At 43.0% G+C, this 17603-nt stretch overlaps 1 protein-coding gene and 1 pseudogene across 1 annotated transcript in view; one reads left to right on the top strand and one right to left on the bottom strand.

The window, feature by feature from the left end:
- LOC134482580 (uncharacterized) overlaps positions 1–17603 on the top strand; it is a 215692-nt gene that overhangs the window by 43184 nt on the left and 154905 nt on the right. The window lies entirely within an intron of this gene.
- Positions 7905–13761, bottom strand: LOC120097186 (uncharacterized; annotated as a pseudogene).

The following is a 17603-nucleotide window of genomic DNA, read 5'->3' as shown; positions in this document are numbered from 1 at the left end:
AGAAGAAGAAGAAGGATTCTAGAAACCACACAATCTTGTTTAAAACTAACCCCTTCTTTTGACCAGAATACATGCTCACGTGACCAAAAGTCTTGGCAGAGTTCAGGGACAATCCTTGCCAGGAAACAGTGAGCTTCACATCATCAGAGGACTGAGACTCTCCAAGTCTTGTCTGTAGACCTGCTCACAAGGGACTAGGCGTGGACTCAGCTGCCACCCCCTCTTGTCCTATGGAGAAACTGATGGCCAGCGCTAGGCCAGCTTAAAGCAGTAAGACTGACACTCAGCATGGTACCCACTGCTCTAATTGTACCCAAGACTGAGCAGGTAAAGAGGGACTCAGGCTATCAGGTAAACCCTTCCATCCTCTCCTTTTCAGTGCCTGGAACCCCAGTTCTCTCTTCTCCTGTCACTTCTGCCTCTCACAGCCCAGGAAGGTAAGAAGAAAGCACGATTGTCGCCTGTCAGTAAAATGAAAAACAAACACAAACAAACCAAAAAGCCCACAAGGTTCTGAAAAGAGAGAACAGTGACTATTGCTTGCAAAAGATTGTATAGTTTTATAACTTTAATTTAAAACAGCACACCTAATTATCATCGCCACCATTATGCCATTATTTTTGGAACTATGAAAGGGCTTTCAAGTTTATTATTGTCTTTAATCTTCGCAACTCGAGAGTAGTCAGTCAAGCATGACTACCTCTCGTGAAGCGTTTGTGTGTTTTTCTTATAGCCACTTTACTTCTGGTCTGCGATTGCTGTCTTACCGCATCTGACTGGTTTTTTTCTGAACTATTTCCTATGGATTAAACTCTGTCCTGTTATGGCTGATTTCTTGGATTGGCAAAATAGGAAACTGCCGAGTGCGTGTAGCATCTTCTGTGCTGCCAGCATCCAGGAGAAATGAATCTAATAGCTTTACAGTTTTGCTCTTCTGTACGGAATTCTATTTGGGCATGGGGGGAGCACAAAGAAATAAAAATAAAAGCCACAGATAACATAAAAACATCCTACCTGAAACCAAGACTGTAAACTGTTTTTGCGTGAATTCTTCCTTAGGTTCTGATAATGAGAGGTCCAAAGACCTTGGGAATGAGAATTTCCAATCCCCATGGGAAACATGTGGACTCCTCAGAGGGAGCTATTCACAAAGGGCCTTAGGGACGATGAGTCTGGAGCTGAGTCAGCTCCTGGGACATTGAGCTGGAAGAGATGACAAGGCCAGAATTGAGCTGGTTTTCAAAATTCTTCTCACCAAATATAGTGAACACAGCAATCAATCAAAATTGCACTAATGTCACTGCTTTTCTCCCCCTGCCAATCATATTAGAGGCTACCTAACCCTTCTGGAAATTTCCCCTAGACTTGCATAAAAGGTGTCTGCGATTCCCTCAAGTCACCACTATTTTGATGAGTGGTTGGCCCCTGCATGCTGGTAATTTGATTTGTACAGAAAGCTGCTCTTTGCCACTGCATATGATACGAGTCTGGGGTCATCCTTCAGTGATTCTTGGACTCTTAACAGTTACCTCTCTGTCTTATAATGTCATAAACCATTCTCTTTCATATTTGCCATGTAATTCCATTGTTTATAGTTCTCTGTATTGTAGGGGATGTAGGATAAATAATCTGTTTACATAAATACTGGAACAGGTACGATAAATTCTCAGTAATGATGCATAAGACATATATGGCAATTGGAATGAAAATATCTACCATAGACTCATAGATTTAAATGCTTGGTCTCCAGTTGGTGGCAATGTCTGGGGAGGCTTAGGAGGTGAGGCCTTGTTGAGGGAAGTGTGCCATTGGAGATGGGCTTTGGGAATTGAAAGACTCAAGCCATTTCCAGTATGACTCTCTCTGCTTTGTGCTCAATGTTCAAGATGTCGACTCTGGGCCTCTATTCTGGCCGCCATGCTGCCTCCTGTTCACAACTTCTTCACCTTGATGGGCTCTTACCATTCTGGAAGCACAAGCCCTAGTAATCTTTTCCTTCTACAGGTTACCTTTCACCATGGTGCTTCATTACAGAATTAGAATAGTAACTGATACAATATTTTAAGGCTTTGGGCAAATAGCATAAAAATGTACCTAAAAGTCTTACCAAGGTGTGCTCTTGAAATCATTGCAGGGTCTGTGGTCATATCGCCCCAAACACATCTGATGTCATCTAAAATTATTGCAGGAGACTCTGTATTTAATCTATAAAAACCCATGCTTGGGAGTTCACGTGCTTTAATCATCAACTACTTGGGTACTAACTGCTCATGAGATTTGTGTGTGTGTGTGTGTGTGTGTGTGTGTGTATGTGTGTATGAATAATGTTTTCAAATTCTCCATCCAATTTTTCCACTGAAAGCTTAAAAAAGAAACTATCTTGTAAGAATTCTTTCTGTACTAAAGCTTCTAACTTCTTGTCTATCACACATTTTTAACAGGCTCACAATTTGCTTTTCTTAATGGTGTTTTTAGACAGGCATGAATAGCTATTGAATTTTATCAAAGACCTCAATTGGTATCTGTTGATAATCTTTCTTATTTTAAAACCCATAGATGTGTTGTTGTACTGCCGAACTGCTCTTTTATTAATAAACGCTAGTATACTCCACACGGTATAATTTTGTTTGACAGTATTTTCAGGAAAACGAACCATCTAAGCCTGTCAAGTTGTCCATTGCTTTCTGTCACAGAGATTTCTGGATGCTAAACGGCTCTCCCTTTCCCAGCAGCAGGCATCAGGTGGCCGATAGGACCAAGCTGCTGACCTCAGGGTAGGGAGCCCGTGCCCGGGTTGGCGCGACGTGGGTGAGACCAATTAGGTTTTCCTCTTGAGGGTTTCACTTATCCAGTCAGTACGTGATGAGCTCCGGAGCCGAGAGCGCATGCCAGAAAGACCAGATGGCAAGCGTGTTGGGCCATGTGCGAGATGAACGTGCAGATAGTCAGGAAGCCCGGTGCTCCTGAGTTAGAGCAGGGTGCTCATGACTTCCGGAGGGCTTTTAAGTTTCTCACATTTCCAGTGGGTTCACACGTGCTCTTCGTCCCCAGATTCTCTGGAAAAACTGCAGGGTGACTTCATTTGCGCACTGTGCCTTTCTTCATTTAGGTTCCTGACACTGCAGTAGAAAAGCTTTCATTGGGGACACGGCCACCTTCGTATCCACTACAGATCACGGCAAATTCTGTGGCTCTCCGTCTCAGAACAGTAGGGAGAACGCTTGCCTCTTTTTAAAACCAAAAGCGTTGAGCTCAACGTTAAACGAACCCGAGGTGGACGTCTCTTCCCAGCTTCATAGTTCAGCGAATCTTTAAAATTAATGAAGTTTCATATTGGGCTTTTTCTGTAAATGTAGCTTGGAGGAACTCTAAATTAACAAAAGAATTAAATCGATAAAAAGTAGCAACCACAAGGCAATGTGTTATTAAGAAAGATTTCTTAAGGCAGGAAGAACGTCTCAATTTTAAGAAAATCATTTTTTTCTTCAAACCAAGAGTGTGTTGCCCTTCCAGGATTGAATTCACAGGGTCCCTTTGCTTCCTAAGAGGTGTCTGTGTGTCTTTTCGCTAACCCACCAGGCCTCTGGCAGTTGGAAGTAATCAAGTCTTCTCATGAGAGGCTCAGCCTTTATTTCTCATCTCAGGCCTCAGTTGGGTCCTGCTAGCCAGGGCCCCAGGAGCTCACTCTGGTCGTTCTGAGTTTCCATGCCAGAACTGGGCAATATTTTCAGTGAAAGCGTTGATTTAGGTCTTTACACACAATTACCAGTTTCATCAACATCAAGATATCTTACAACATCAAGATAAGACAGATTTACTTTGTGAAGAAAACTGTTTTCTTTTCTATGCAAAACAGAACTCTGAAGTGTATTTCTTATCACTGGAATTAAGCAGCATGCCTGCTGGGACTTTAAGAGTAGTAACCTTATCTTTCTTTGGAGGTGACAGGAAGCTGGGGGTGTCAAGTTACGCTCCCATAGGAGCAGGCACCATTCTGGGAAGCGTCTTCAGTAATAATGAGAATGGAGATGGACAGTAGTAAGCTGTAAGGGTATCTGAATTAACACTGCATTTGGCTGCAGGGACTAGAAACGCAGGTAGAGAGTAGCTGCGATGTTTCCACTGCAAACCAAGTGCAAAGATTGATTGACAGCTTAGGCTTTGCATAGCAGCTTCGTGATGCCCTCAGTGTACTGTGTTCCAGCTCTGTCTTCTCAGGGTGGCAAGATGACCCTTCGACGTCCAGCCTTCTGTCCTCAGAAGAGGAAGGGGAACAGGAAGAAGGCAGACATTTTCCAAAAACCTCTAGTAGACCTGGACTTCTGCTTGAAATCGCCATAACTGATAATCACATACTTTTGAGGTTAAGGCATTCCACGAAGGTGGCACACGCCTCTTGAGAAGAACCATATTTTTTAAAAAGTGAAGATGAGAGAATAGTTAGTTAGTGGGTAGACAGTAGTGGATATCCAATGGGGGGATTCCTTCCATTTTCTACTTCCTTTTCTCTCTTCTTTTAAAAAAGGCAATAGGCCATCTTTTATGAGTTCACAATGGAGAAGACAGAACTTGGGGGCTGGAGAGATGGCTCGGGGGTTAAGAGCACTGATTGCTCTTCCAGAGGTCCTGAGTTCAAATCCCAGCAACCACATGGTGGCTCACAACCATCTGTAATGTCTTCTTCTGGTGTGTCTGAAGACAGCTATAGTGCACTCGCATACATAAAATAAATAAATACATCTATAAAAATGAAAAGAAAAGAAGGAGACCTTGGGATGATAGGGAACCTGGTCAGTCAGAAGTTGAAAAAGGACAGTCATAAGCGCTTTGAATTCAGAAGGGACTCCTTGTTTGTCTGAATATCGACCATCTTAAAATAATCACTTCACCTTTGGGCTTTTGTTTTGTAAGTGAATCTGATTGGACGATTGTGTAGAGGCGCTGTATGAAATAGAACACCATTGTGGCTTAGGCTTGTGGCACTGTGTGGGCAAAGAGAAACTGATTTCATCGTTTGTTTGAGACAGGGTTTCATGTAGCCTGGGGCCAGGCCCACTCTGCAGCTAAGGAAGGACAAGATAGTCTTGAATTCTTGAGCTTTCTGCCTCTGTCTTCCAAATGCTGGGACTTCAAGTGTATACTACCAAGCCTGATTCAATATACTGCCATTGATTTTAGAGTTTTAGGTAACAACAAACCATTTCTCTCCTTCTAGAACTGCCTCTTCCCAGTGGTGGAATCCAGGGGCTTCATTCATGAAGCAAGGGTTCTAGAACACACTCTCTCTCTCTCTCTCTCTCTCTCTCTCTCTCTCTCTCTCTCTCTCTCTCCTCATATTTTGAGACAGGGTCTCACTTAGTTGCTGGGGCTTAGACTTGAATTTACCCTGAATTTCAGATAAGTCTTGAACATTTGATTTCCTGCCCCACCCTCTTACAGGCCTCTAAAACATTGTAGCTTCAAAATCTATTTTCAAGAGAAGTAGTTTCATTTTGCACTTAAAAAGAACAGTTGCCTATAAAAGTGCATATATTTCAAAGCACGTTCTTGGTCATTTTCACAGGAGAGGGGGGTGGAATTAGATCGAAAGGACTCTAAAGATAGTCACCATGGCTCTGCAAGGCATTGCCCTTCTCCCCCACTTCCTCTGCCTTGTTAAAAACTATTAGATTATATTTCTAAAGTTAGCCCCAAAGATTTGTTCCCTTACGTGACTACTTTTTCATCCTGAGGCTACCAAGGTCCAGCTATCAAAGTATTGAAGTCCAACAATCAAAAGCTATCTTTTGCTGCCCTAACATGCCCAATTAAATGAAACACCTGGTCCTAACCTGAGGTTTTCCCTTTTCCCTCTATTAATCACCATTTTCCTATGAGTCACATTTGTATTCTTTCTATCTGCAGGCAGTCATTGATCTCCCATCTTTGTCCCCTTCTTTCTCTGTCTACATCTTTGTTCCTTATCTCTACCCTTCATTTCTCTGAGGCAAATAAATCTCTTTTGGGTGGAGAACATGGCCTTAGGTTGTCTTGAGATGACTTTGAGGTTCCCTACGAGGTTTAATGGAAAGATAATCATTTATCTTTGGAGACTGAATTACATTAGGCCTAAGATTTTGGTGGGAACACACTAGAAACACCAATATAATCAAGAGGAGCATGAATCAATGATTAATCATTATGATGGTTAATTTTAATTATCAATGTGAAAAAAAATCTAGGACGATCTGGGAAGACAGCTTGGGTGAAGGATTGCCTTCCTTATGTTAATTATATGGAAAGACTCAGTCCACTGTGGGTGGTTTCATTCCCTAGGCAGGGTGTATTGCCCATTTAAGTGTAGAGTGCATACTGACCATGAATGCTTTCGTTCTCCTTGAGCTCTTGACCGTAGACTAGCTCTTGTAGGTTCTTGCCTTGACTTCCCCACAATGACTTAACTTGGAACACTTTCTTCCTTAAAGCTGATTCTGTCAGTGTATTTCAGCCAGCCACAGATATGAGACTAAAACAATCATCTTTTCAAATCTTTAAGGGGTTTTTTAAATTTTGATATGAAATCTGTTAAGCTTAGTATGTTATCATTTTCAATTTTTGAAATACAAATATATTTTCTTTAGATTCAAAGATAAAGCAAAAGAAGTCAGTAATGCATCTGGCCACAGCATTTAGGTAACAACAAACCATTTCTCTCCTTCAGCAGCAGCAACAGCAACAGCAAAGAGAAGATTTCTATGCTGGCTTTGCCAAGACCCTGCCTAGAGACCAGTCTGTCCCTAAAGCACGTGCATACATCTTAACTCTTGGTAGTCAATAACTGGTCCTTTGGCAAGTGAAATTTTGCTAGCGAATTACTACAAAATGAAAATGTATACATTGATGTTGCAATGAAGTCTTTCAGGGAGTTATTAGTATTTCTTTTGAGTTTAAACTTCTGGTTTTGATAATTATCACAACCTTTAGAAAAACAAATATTCGCAAACTTGGAAATGGACATCAATTTTAATTAATTTATGAGTACTCTGTCTGCATGTACACTTGCATGCCAGAAGAGGACACCAGATCTCATTACAGATGGTTGTGAGCCATCATGTGGGTGCTGGGAATTGAACTCAGGACCTCTAGAAGAGGAGCCAGTGCTCTTAACTGCTTCAACCCCTGAAATCACTTTAGGGAGGAACTCGATTGATGGAATAGAACACTGTTTACATATGAAGGCTCAGAGGACTCGGTTACTAACAACACAGGCCATTTTAAATTCAATTTTCTCTGGCAGCTAATGACTTAGTGATAGCAGATGAACAGAAGCTTTGGTTCTACACAAACCATGGAGTCAGTTTTGTGAAGTCTCCTGGAGGCAGAGAAAACCTAAAAGGAAACATTAAAATACAATTGTACAAATTTGCATTTAAAATCAAATTCAGGCCGATGTGAAACTGGTTTGTTTATAAAAATCAAATCTTTGTAGAATATCCTTCTGTAATCATGATCAGTCCTGGATTCACTGATATCGGTATTTCAAAATAATTCATCAGAAAGTTACTCAGTATGGTTCACAACTCATAAAATGCTCTTAATGGTTGAATCAGCAGAAATGCCTTCCTCAAAATTAAAAATTACCAAAAATGCTTGCAGTCTTTATTTTCCAAGAGAAACTCATTATTTTTAATTATAGTGATTGAAAGTGAAGCTGCCAGAAGAATACATTTTGATGACTTAGTGTGTACCTATGCAGAAATTGGAGAAAAATGTGATGACCAATCAAGACATCACACAAAGTATTATTTAGTATACAAGAGTATGTCACTGAATGCTTTCCTTCATTGATTAGCTGTGGATTAGTATCCCCTCTTGTTTTCTTTTTTTTCTCAAAGTGATTTTATTGCTTGTGTACACAACAACATTTATGCCACTAGAGCAGAGGCTGTGGACGACTCATGTTTCCAATTGGGTGGGAGCACCCGCTTAGTCTTATAGTAGCGAGCCAGCCAGTGAATTCTGCTCTCTATCGGAATCGGGCGGAATTTAGCATCCTTATCTTTTCTGTTCCTCTCAAGGTGCTTTCGGACAGCAACTGCTTTCTTAATCAAATGGTAGAGATCCTCAGGGAGATTGGGGCAAGGCCTTTGGACTTAAGGATTCTCAAGATTTTATTTTCCAGTCACAAAAATGGACCTGTGTCACACCATGTGAGTCCCTCAGGATCTCGCCTATCTGGGAGGGAGTCAGGCCTTTCTTGGCCAACTTGTAAATTTGTTCCTTCAAGTCCTCTGACATCAACCTCAGCCACGTGGGCATGCTATGGCAGTAGGGCAGCGCCAACCGGAACAGGCCCTTCCTGGGAGCATGCGTGCAACCCACGATGGCGGAGGTCTGGAAGCAAAGAGAGCTCTTGTTGTATGTTTTTTTTTGTTTGTTTGTTTGTTTGTTTGTTTTGTTTTCTTTCTTGCCTTGTGCTTTTTTTCCCTCCATCTTTATTAACTTGGGTATTTCTTATTTACATTTCAATTGTTATTCCCTTTACTGGTTTCCGGGCCAACATCCCCCTAACCTCTCCCCCTTCCCTTCTATATGGGTGTTCCCCTCCCCATCCTCCTCCCATTACCGCCCTCCCCCCAAGAATCCCGTTCACTGGGGGGCCAGCCTTGGCAGTACCAAGGGCTTCCCCTTCCACTCACTGGTGCCCTTACTAGGCTATTCATTGCTACCTATGAGGTTGGAGCCCAGGGTCAGTCTATGTATAGTCTTTAGTTAGTGGCTTAGTCACTGGAAGCTCTGGTTGGTTGGCATTGTTGTTCATATGGGGTCCCGAGCCCCTTCAAGCTCTTTCAGTCCTTTCTCTGATTCCTTTAACAGGGGTCCCGTTCTCAGTTCAGTGGTTTGCTGCTGGCATTCGCCTATGTATTTGCTGGATTCTGGCTGTGTCTTTCAGAAGAGATCTACATCTGGTTGCATGTTAACACAACCACTCTGAGTCCAGTATGACTGATCTGGAGAAAGGTTCTTTAATGTGGTAACCAGGGTTAAATGAAACTGGGTGCGGGGCTTTGGTCCAGTAGGACCAGTGTCCTTGTGAGGGGCAGAGGAAAACTAGAGAACTTTCTCTCAGTGAGCGCTCAGGACAGCTGTGTGGGCATATTGTGAGGTGGTGAATGTTGTTTACAAGCTGGGAAGAAGGGTTACAGAATGAGCAGCCCTGACACCATTTTAAACTTCTGCTCTCCAGAATGGTGAGAAAATACGAGTCTGTCGTTTAAGACACTACCACTCGCTGTAGTGGTAGTTGGCTACACTGCTTTGGCTTTTGACTGGTTGTAAGCACACATCCACCTAGAAGCTATCTGAATTCTCGGCTGGAATTCACAGACACAGACACAGACACAGACACAGACACACACACACACACACACACACACACACACACACACACCAGTTAAAGGTTTTAAAGCGAACCATTAACAACAGTAGGATCACTTAGAGAGTTTTGGCAGAACAATATAAATGTTTACTCATTTTTAGTTAGGGTGTCTAAGTTCACTGTGTGTGTGTGTGTGTGTGTGTGAGAGAGAGAGAGAGAGAGAGAGAGAGAGAGAGAGAGAGAGAGAGAGAGAGAGAGAGAGAGACTGGGGACTGAACCAGGGCTGTGCACATGGTTGTCATAAAAAATATCGTAAGACTTGTGGTTGGTGTTATGGCTGTGCGGACACAAGCCTGACAATCTAAGTTTGAGCCCTCTGACCTACATAAAGATGGGAGGCTAGAAGAGACGCCACGAAGCTGCTCTCTGACCTCCACATGCACACCATGGCATGCACAGGACAATAACAACAAATAATAAATCTGGACTAAGTCCAGGACTCTTGCCATACATTTTCACAGGCAAATTTGGAAGATTTCTGTTAAGATGAAAGTTAAAAATTAGAATCACTGATTCCTAAAAATCCCATGAAAGCCCCCTTTAATGACCTAGAAGTGAGCATCAGCTGCATCCTGGATCAGAGCCGTAGAAGAAAACCTCCCTGAGCGGCTGAAATAGTTTGCATAAAATCAATGCCTGGAATCCTTAAGCTCTGCTGTGTGCAGAAGAGGGACTCCCAGAGTTCACACTCTTGCTTTAAGTGTCATCCAAAGAAGTGTTCTGATTTGGTTTGCTTCCTTACAGCGGAAACCAACAGGTTCCTAAGTAGCAGAGCGCTTCTAAACTACTGAGAGTGGTTACTGGTATCTTTCAAAGAGAAAAAGTTACAGTAGTGCAGAGACAGCCAATGACACATGTATCCATTCTCCACTCTCGAATACTTGTTAACAACTCTGAGTTAAGGGTTTGTCCCTAGCCAAAGTCAGTGCACACTTCCAGATACAGCAGTCAGCTGGACTGATGCCAGAACAATAAGCTAAAATACATTACAGGGCTCCCCGTGAGAGTATTAAAATTCTGGATCAAGATGGTGGCCATAAAATCGGAGAGTGGGTCTTCAAGTTTGCTTTCCTGTTTTGGTGATTAAACGCTATAACCAAGGCAGCTTACAGAAGAAAGAGCTTTGGGTTTAAGAGTCCAGGGTGGTGGGAACAGTATGGCAGTGGGCAGCAGGTAAGAGAGCTCGAACAGCCAGGAGCTCACATCTTAACCCAAAACACCAAGCTGTAGTGGTAGTCGGCTACACCGCTTTGGCTTCTGGCTGGTCGTAAGCACACATCCACCTAGAAGCTATCTGAATTCCCGACTGGAATTCACACACACACACACACACACACACACACACACACACACACACACACACATACACACACACCAGTTAATTTTAAATTGGTTTGGCTAGCTCAAAGGCTAGGCAATTCTAATCCTCCCCATGGCTACCACACTGGCTTAACGTCTCTAATTCTATATTTTATCTTTCTTGCCCTGGATCCTTCTAGGCAGCTCAAAATGCCTCACCTACAGTTCGGATGATTTTTTCATCCACAACTCTAAATCTGATCCGTCTCCCTCCTTGACGGTTCTCTGTCTCCTTTTTCAGTTCATAGCCTGTGTGCAAATCTAAAGGTCCCACCCGTCTCCCTCTGGTCAGCCATTGGGGGCATGCTTCCTTTAGCCTACATGGGGGACACTGCAAACAGGATCTTTGAGATCACCAACTGCTACACAAAGCAACGAGGAGTTTTCTAACTCTCAAACCCTGCCTCCAGTGATATATTCCCTCCAGCGAGGCTACTCTTTCTAAACCTCCTCTAACACTATCCCCAGTTGGAGATCAAGTCTTCAAATACACAAGCCCGTGGGGGAACACCACTACTCAAGACTTGGAAATGGGTAAGACTTGAAAGATCAAAGAAGTGAACAGGATTTCTGGTGAGGTTGAGAGATGAGATGTGAGGAAGGAGAAAGGCTAGGATAGAGCTCAGAGTTTGGCAGGTGTGAAAGTGTTTGGGCTACTGACTCTCTGGAGATCATCGTGGCCATCTGGCTGACATTTGAAATAGAGACTCGGAAATCACCAAGTGAAGGTCAGAGGAGCCCAAACCCATTTAGCAGTGACTTTCTTGCCAGGGAAAGAAACATCTCATTTTAAGTGGCTGGTGCACAGAGAGCCTTCTCGTAAGTTCCTTGAGGGCAGGACATACATCATTTATCCTACATCCTCAAGTGCCCAAATGTCCTAGACACATAATAATAAAAAATAATATTAATAATAATAATAATGATGATGATGATGATGATAATGTATTTATTTGATTCCTAAAAAACAAAGTCAGCTTGACCTTACATTATCTCCCAGTAGCAAGTTAAAAAAAAGAAAAGATAAATGTGCAGATGTCCTTGTCCCTTAGCCAATAGCAGCATCCTTGGACCTTACAGGATCTCACAAACTAAACTGACTTCCAAGTTGCTACCCAGCTAAGGTCACCTGATCATGTTTTTATCTTTCAACTTGTTTCTCTGCAGGGGGTCAAAGGTTGTTTTTGTCTGACAGGACAAGAGTTTGTGATTGCACCCTTTCTGTCCTTTCCGGCTTCTGCTGATTTTGTTTTTTTCCAGCTGCCTGGCTCAGCCAGAGCAAGGAGCCCTGAGGGAGATCTTCAGATCTCAATCTCCTTGTGCTACTGGCGCACTGTGCTTACAGATCCAGGCAAGGGTTGTCACTCCCTCAAGAAAGGAAGTTTCCCTCTTCCAAATCGTGGAGCAAATTGCCCCTTCCCCGCCCCGAAATTTTCCCAATCCTTAGTACGTTCCTGGGGAGCAGGGAGAGGTCATCTTTACTTGAAAAAGAATCAAGATGTATTCAAAGGAAAAAATCTGCATTAGGTCAGGTTTGGATATAAGTAAAGAACACTCCAGATGGGTTACAGAGCTTCTTTAAAAAGTATGCTTTCATGATTTTAATTACTGACCTCTACTGTGGCAATCACATTAAACCCCACCCCCAACACCTCCCAATTTGGGTGTTTTGTTTTCAAGTCTGAGAAATAGAAACATTTAATCCTTTATCAAAGAGTTCTGAGACATGAGTGATGTGGCAAAAGGAAAACAAAGTGGCAGCTTTAAAATATCAGTTGCCTGGAAAGCAGGAACACCAACAAGAATCTCACAGGAAAATAAGATCCAAAAGCGCTCCCAAACATGATCGTTCTTGCACGAGAAATGCGCTGTAACATATCAGATCACCAAATCTGTGAGGCTACATATCAGATTTTGCACTCCCCAATCTCTGGTTGGCAGCATCCCGTGCAAGCTGTGAAACTACAACAAAAACACGGCAGTGGCCTTTTTGTGTCTGTAGACCATTCTTGCTCTATCTGTTCTCTTTTGAACCTTTCAGAAATAGTGATTTCTTAGAAACCTGAGGTGAGCTATTTTCACCTTAGCTACATCTTGCAGGGAGCTCGTTCTGAAAGCATTCGGCAGACAGGAGACTCCTAAGGCTGTGTGGGGCAGACAGAAGGTGTTGCAGGACCTAGGACACTTGGGTAGCTCTGGTTCTTCTCATACTAAGGTCCCCAGTGAAGAACCACGTTGGTGAGATAAGAATTTCCTCAAGACCAAAACTGACTCATGAAGCTAAGCCGAAACCACAGTGGGAGATGGGTACCAGGTGGGTGGATGGGGCAGTGACTAGACTCTATTCCATTTCTGAACCGGGGACGGGGCACGGACATTGCCATCTCCATATTAGGAAAGGCTCCAGGTGATAAGGACTCGGCAGAGTTTTCTGAGAAGGCTGTGCAATCAGATGGAGTCATTTTTGGATATAAACGCCCGTGGCTTCCCCTGCGCACTTCAGGGAAGACTTAATTGCTGCGTTCTGCCTTCCTGCACTCCTCTCCCCGCATTTAACCACCCACCTTCCAGTAGCACATCTGCAGAGACGTGGCAGGCAGCCACGATTCTGTCCCACATTCAGCGCCATCCAAATGCCAGCCTTGCCGGGATTCTGTGCGAGATCAGAGGCTACCCGAGCTCTTAGAGGAAAGTTCTGTCTATGACTGGCTGCAACGATTTCCTAGGAGTAAATTAAAACTCGGGACCTTCTGTGCTAAAGAAAGAGGCTGAGTCTGTGTCTTTTACAGTAAATGAAAAGGTAGTGTGTGTGCTGTTCTCAAATTTTACGTATTTTTGGTGCTGGGGATTGAATCCAGGATACTGTACTTGCCTTTTCGTGGGGTTGCAAACAGCCTCTCCCTGGCCCGTTTCCGAAGTATAATCCCAAAGCCCAGTCTTCCGTACTCAACCTGGAGATGCAAATCCGAAACAGGAATGGTCATATTTACTCCTTCACTGGGTGTGCAAGGCCATTTTAAGATCCGTGCAAACTTTGAATCCTTGGTAATTTTGTTTTCTTTCACGTGTAAGGTGTGGCCTCAAACAATATTTAATGGGTTAAGACATTTGCTTATACAATTTTACACTTGCGTATTGGGTTATAAGTAAGCCCAGCCCAGTTTTCCTAAGAGAAATTTTGTTCCATATTTCACTTTAAAATAGAAGGGAATTCACACTACCATCCAGTTCACTCGGGCTTATTGATACATTTATTTACAATGATGACGGTAGTGTTAGTCACGCTCTCCGTCACTGAACTACATCCCAGACCTCCCAGGGCTTCTAGGCCAGGGGTTCTCAAAAAGTGGGTCATGACCCCCTGACTCACATGACCCTCTCGCAGGGGTGTACTATCAGAAAACAGATTCTTACGTCATGGCTCATAACAGTAGCACAATTACAGTTATGAGGTAGCGATGGAAATAATTTTATGGTTGGGGGGGTCACCATAACATGAAGATCTACATTGAAGGGTCACAGCATTAGGAAGGTTGAGAACTGTTTTTAGACCGTTACGGCTGAAGCATTCCTGGGTTGACACCACTTTTTCTGTGGCTGAGCTGGAGAACTGCCATTGCTCTTACTAACGGTAGTAAGCTGCTGTATATTTCAGGATCGTTCACGTCAGGTGTTGTCACTTGGTGTCCTTATTCTAATGCGTGTTGAATGTTCCTGTCTGAGCTGTGACTTGTTATCTGTCCCTTTAACATGGCTGGAAAGAGACACCCATTTAAAGATCACTGTTAGGCCTTCTCAACTTTTGCTAGAGGCTTTGGTCCTTACAGATTCAGTAGCCTAAAAGCGTCTCTGTTCCTGAGGGTGGCACCAATCGCAGATTAAATGTGTTCATGATAGAATTTCCACTGATTCCATTTCAAATAACTCCAAATTTCAGTGGGTAAGAATGCTTGCTTCACATGTGTTAAGACTTGAGTTCAAAATTGCTAGGGCACCTGTGAAAATCCAGGTGTCATCTTGTGTGTCTCTAACACTGGCACTATGGGGAGGAGGAGAGAGACAAGATGGCCATTGGACTTGTTGGCTGCCAGTTCCAAACTGAAGTGAGAGCTGCTTTCTCTCAAGAGAATAAGGTATAGTGAGAGAACTGTATGCCAACATCCTCCTCTGGCCTTCATGAATATTCCTGCATGTAGCCGCACACATGCAAAACACGAACGCCAAATAAAAATTTTCATATATCACAAGTGATGCATGCCCATGGTTTAAAACGGAAACAGGAAAAAAAAAACCATGCACTTATATGTGCATATTTAGAAATATATATTTAAAAATATACATATTTATAAAATATGATATGTCCCATTGCTTTGAAACATTCTTTCTACTTAATATATTGTGATGATTTCCCTTAACTCAAATGGTGGCCTAGTTCTGCCTTGCAGATTTGCAGTGGAATTGATTTAATTGTTCTTTTTATGCAAATTCTTTTCAGATCTTTGCTACAGTGGATACAGGGATAGGCATCTTAGGGTTTCGTTCTGGAGAAATTGCTCAGTCCTTTTCCTAACCTAAGCTGCTAGGCAGTTTCCTTTTTACCACAGCTCTGCTCGTGGCCTCAACCTGTCTGCTTCAATGAGAACTGAGTTTGTTGATTCGGAAGATGGTGTCGCTTTAGTGGATTCTCCGTCCCCTGGAATAGACTCTTCATTTCAGTTGCTGTGATTTCTGGGCTAGAGGCTGCCTGAAGTTGGCAGGCAACTTGATAATCTCGATTCCTGCCATCTCTCATTGTTTTCGCCCATCCCTGTCTTCTCTTTACACATCTCAAAGTTTAACTTCCCTGCACATAAACCAAGCTTCACTTCAAAATTCCAGAAAAATGAAAAATACAGGAAAAGTAAAAAAACCAACCAAACAACAAAAACCATAACTCACTTCCCAAGAAACCCCCTAACTCATTTTTCTCTCTTTGTGTAACATTTCAGAATATTTTCTTATATTTATTGTAGATGTGTATGTGTGTGGGCATGCATATACTTGGGTGAGATGTGTGTGTGTGTGTGTGTGTGTGTGTGTGTGTGTGTGTGTGTGCATGCCTGGCACAGTGCACATGTGAAGGTCAGACCACAACACACAGAAGTCAGTTCTCTCCTTCCACCCAGGGTGCCAGGGATGGTACTCAGGGGGTCTCTTTGAGCTGTCCATCTGGCCCATGTTATCTTTTCATCCACCCCCACAGTCAAATTTAAGTTAAGTGGCCCTCATGACATTGTGCAGTCTCTGTGAAGGACTCCAGTGTCTTCTCACAGGTATGAGAGGATAGCCCTGCTCCCACAGTTCCCTCTGTGTGCCCCCTGCTCCATAGCCCAGCTGCCTTCTCTTGCTTCACAACGACTAGTTCCCTCTCTCACACCCTCCCAAGCACACACAGACAAGCCAGGAGCTGAGTGTGTCTCCTGACTCTTCCCTTGCCCGTGGACCCTTGCTTGAATTGTACTTCGGTACTGTAACTCAAAACCATTGCCCAATCCAGGTAAGTTCGATTTTCCTTCCGTGATTTTCTTTTACACATAAAGTCATCTTATGGGGAAAAACATTCAGAGGTCTTTGTTTAAACTCTTTTTAACTTTCTTGGCAGTTAGTCCTGGAGATGCATCACTACCTGAAGAGTATACACCGTCCTTTTCTACTGAATGACTTGTGTCACTATCAGACTTCAATTGCCTGCATTTGTGTGGCTTTGTTACCTGACACTAACTCGTATAATTTGAAGATTCGTTGATTCATACATTCGATCTGCACATATATAACTGAAGAGCTATGAGGTGGTAACTATTACTTTAGGTACTGGGAACATGAATGAAAAAGAAAAGACATAAACCCTTACCATTTTCTTTCTTTTTTTTTTTAAAAAGATCTTTATTTATATATGTGAGTACACTGTAGCTGTCTTCAGATACACCAGAAGACATCAGATCCCATCACAGATGGTTGTGAGCCACCATGTGGTTGCTGGGAATTGAACTCAGGACCTCTGGAAGAGCAGCCAGTACTCTTAACCATCTCTCCAGCCCCTTACCATTTTCATATCAGAAAAAGAATAGTCACAAAAGCCACATACAGAAAAGGACAAGAGTCCTTGTCTTGATAAAATTGACGCTGTGGAAGCCAAGTGATGTGTTATATGTGGAAATACTTTTAGTTACAACCTTGACTTATAAGTGTTGCCCTGCTAGGCATTGCACCTGCTTTCAGTGCAGCTGCTTGTCCATTACAAGTTCAGGCCAGCTGTTGCACATTGTGTAAGAAACAGATGCTGTGGACACACACAGTAGGAGGTACAGGTGCTGGGAACACACAATAGGAGGTACAGGTGCTGGGAACACACAGTAGGAGGTACAGGTGCTGGGAACACACAGTAGGAGGTACAGGTGCTGGGAGGAGGACACAATCCTATCACCTTTGACTCACTTTCACTTTTTTTAACCTGTAGAGAAAGCACAGCAGTTTGATCATTCAGATTTCAGACAACGAGTACAGGAGGAAATGGGGTCCCAGTCAAGCTATATTTAACAATGTAGCCATACTCCAGTAAAGAAATCTTCTTTCTAGTGTTAGCTACAATGTCACTCTGTCAAATATCTGAAAGAACCTAAAGAAGGAATGGTTTATTTGGGCTCACGGTTTCAGAGGTGTTAGTTTATGATCAGTGTTGCTAGGGGTCTGACAAGAGACAGAAACATCATGAGGAAAAGCTACTCTCCTCATGCCAAGTAGGAAGCGGGGACAGAAAGACAAAGAGGTCGGGGCCAGATACACTCTT

This window comes from Rattus norvegicus, chromosome 1 (genome assembly GCF_021556685.1).
Source record: "Rattus norvegicus strain SHRSP/BbbUtx chromosome 1, alternate assembly SHRSP_T2T, whole genome shotgun sequence".
In the NCBI taxonomy this organism is placed as follows: domain Eukaryota; kingdom Metazoa; phylum Chordata; class Mammalia; order Rodentia; family Muridae; genus Rattus; species Rattus norvegicus.
The sequence above is the reverse complement of the archived record's forward strand: the minus strand, read 5'-3'. Positions and strand labels throughout refer to the sequence as shown.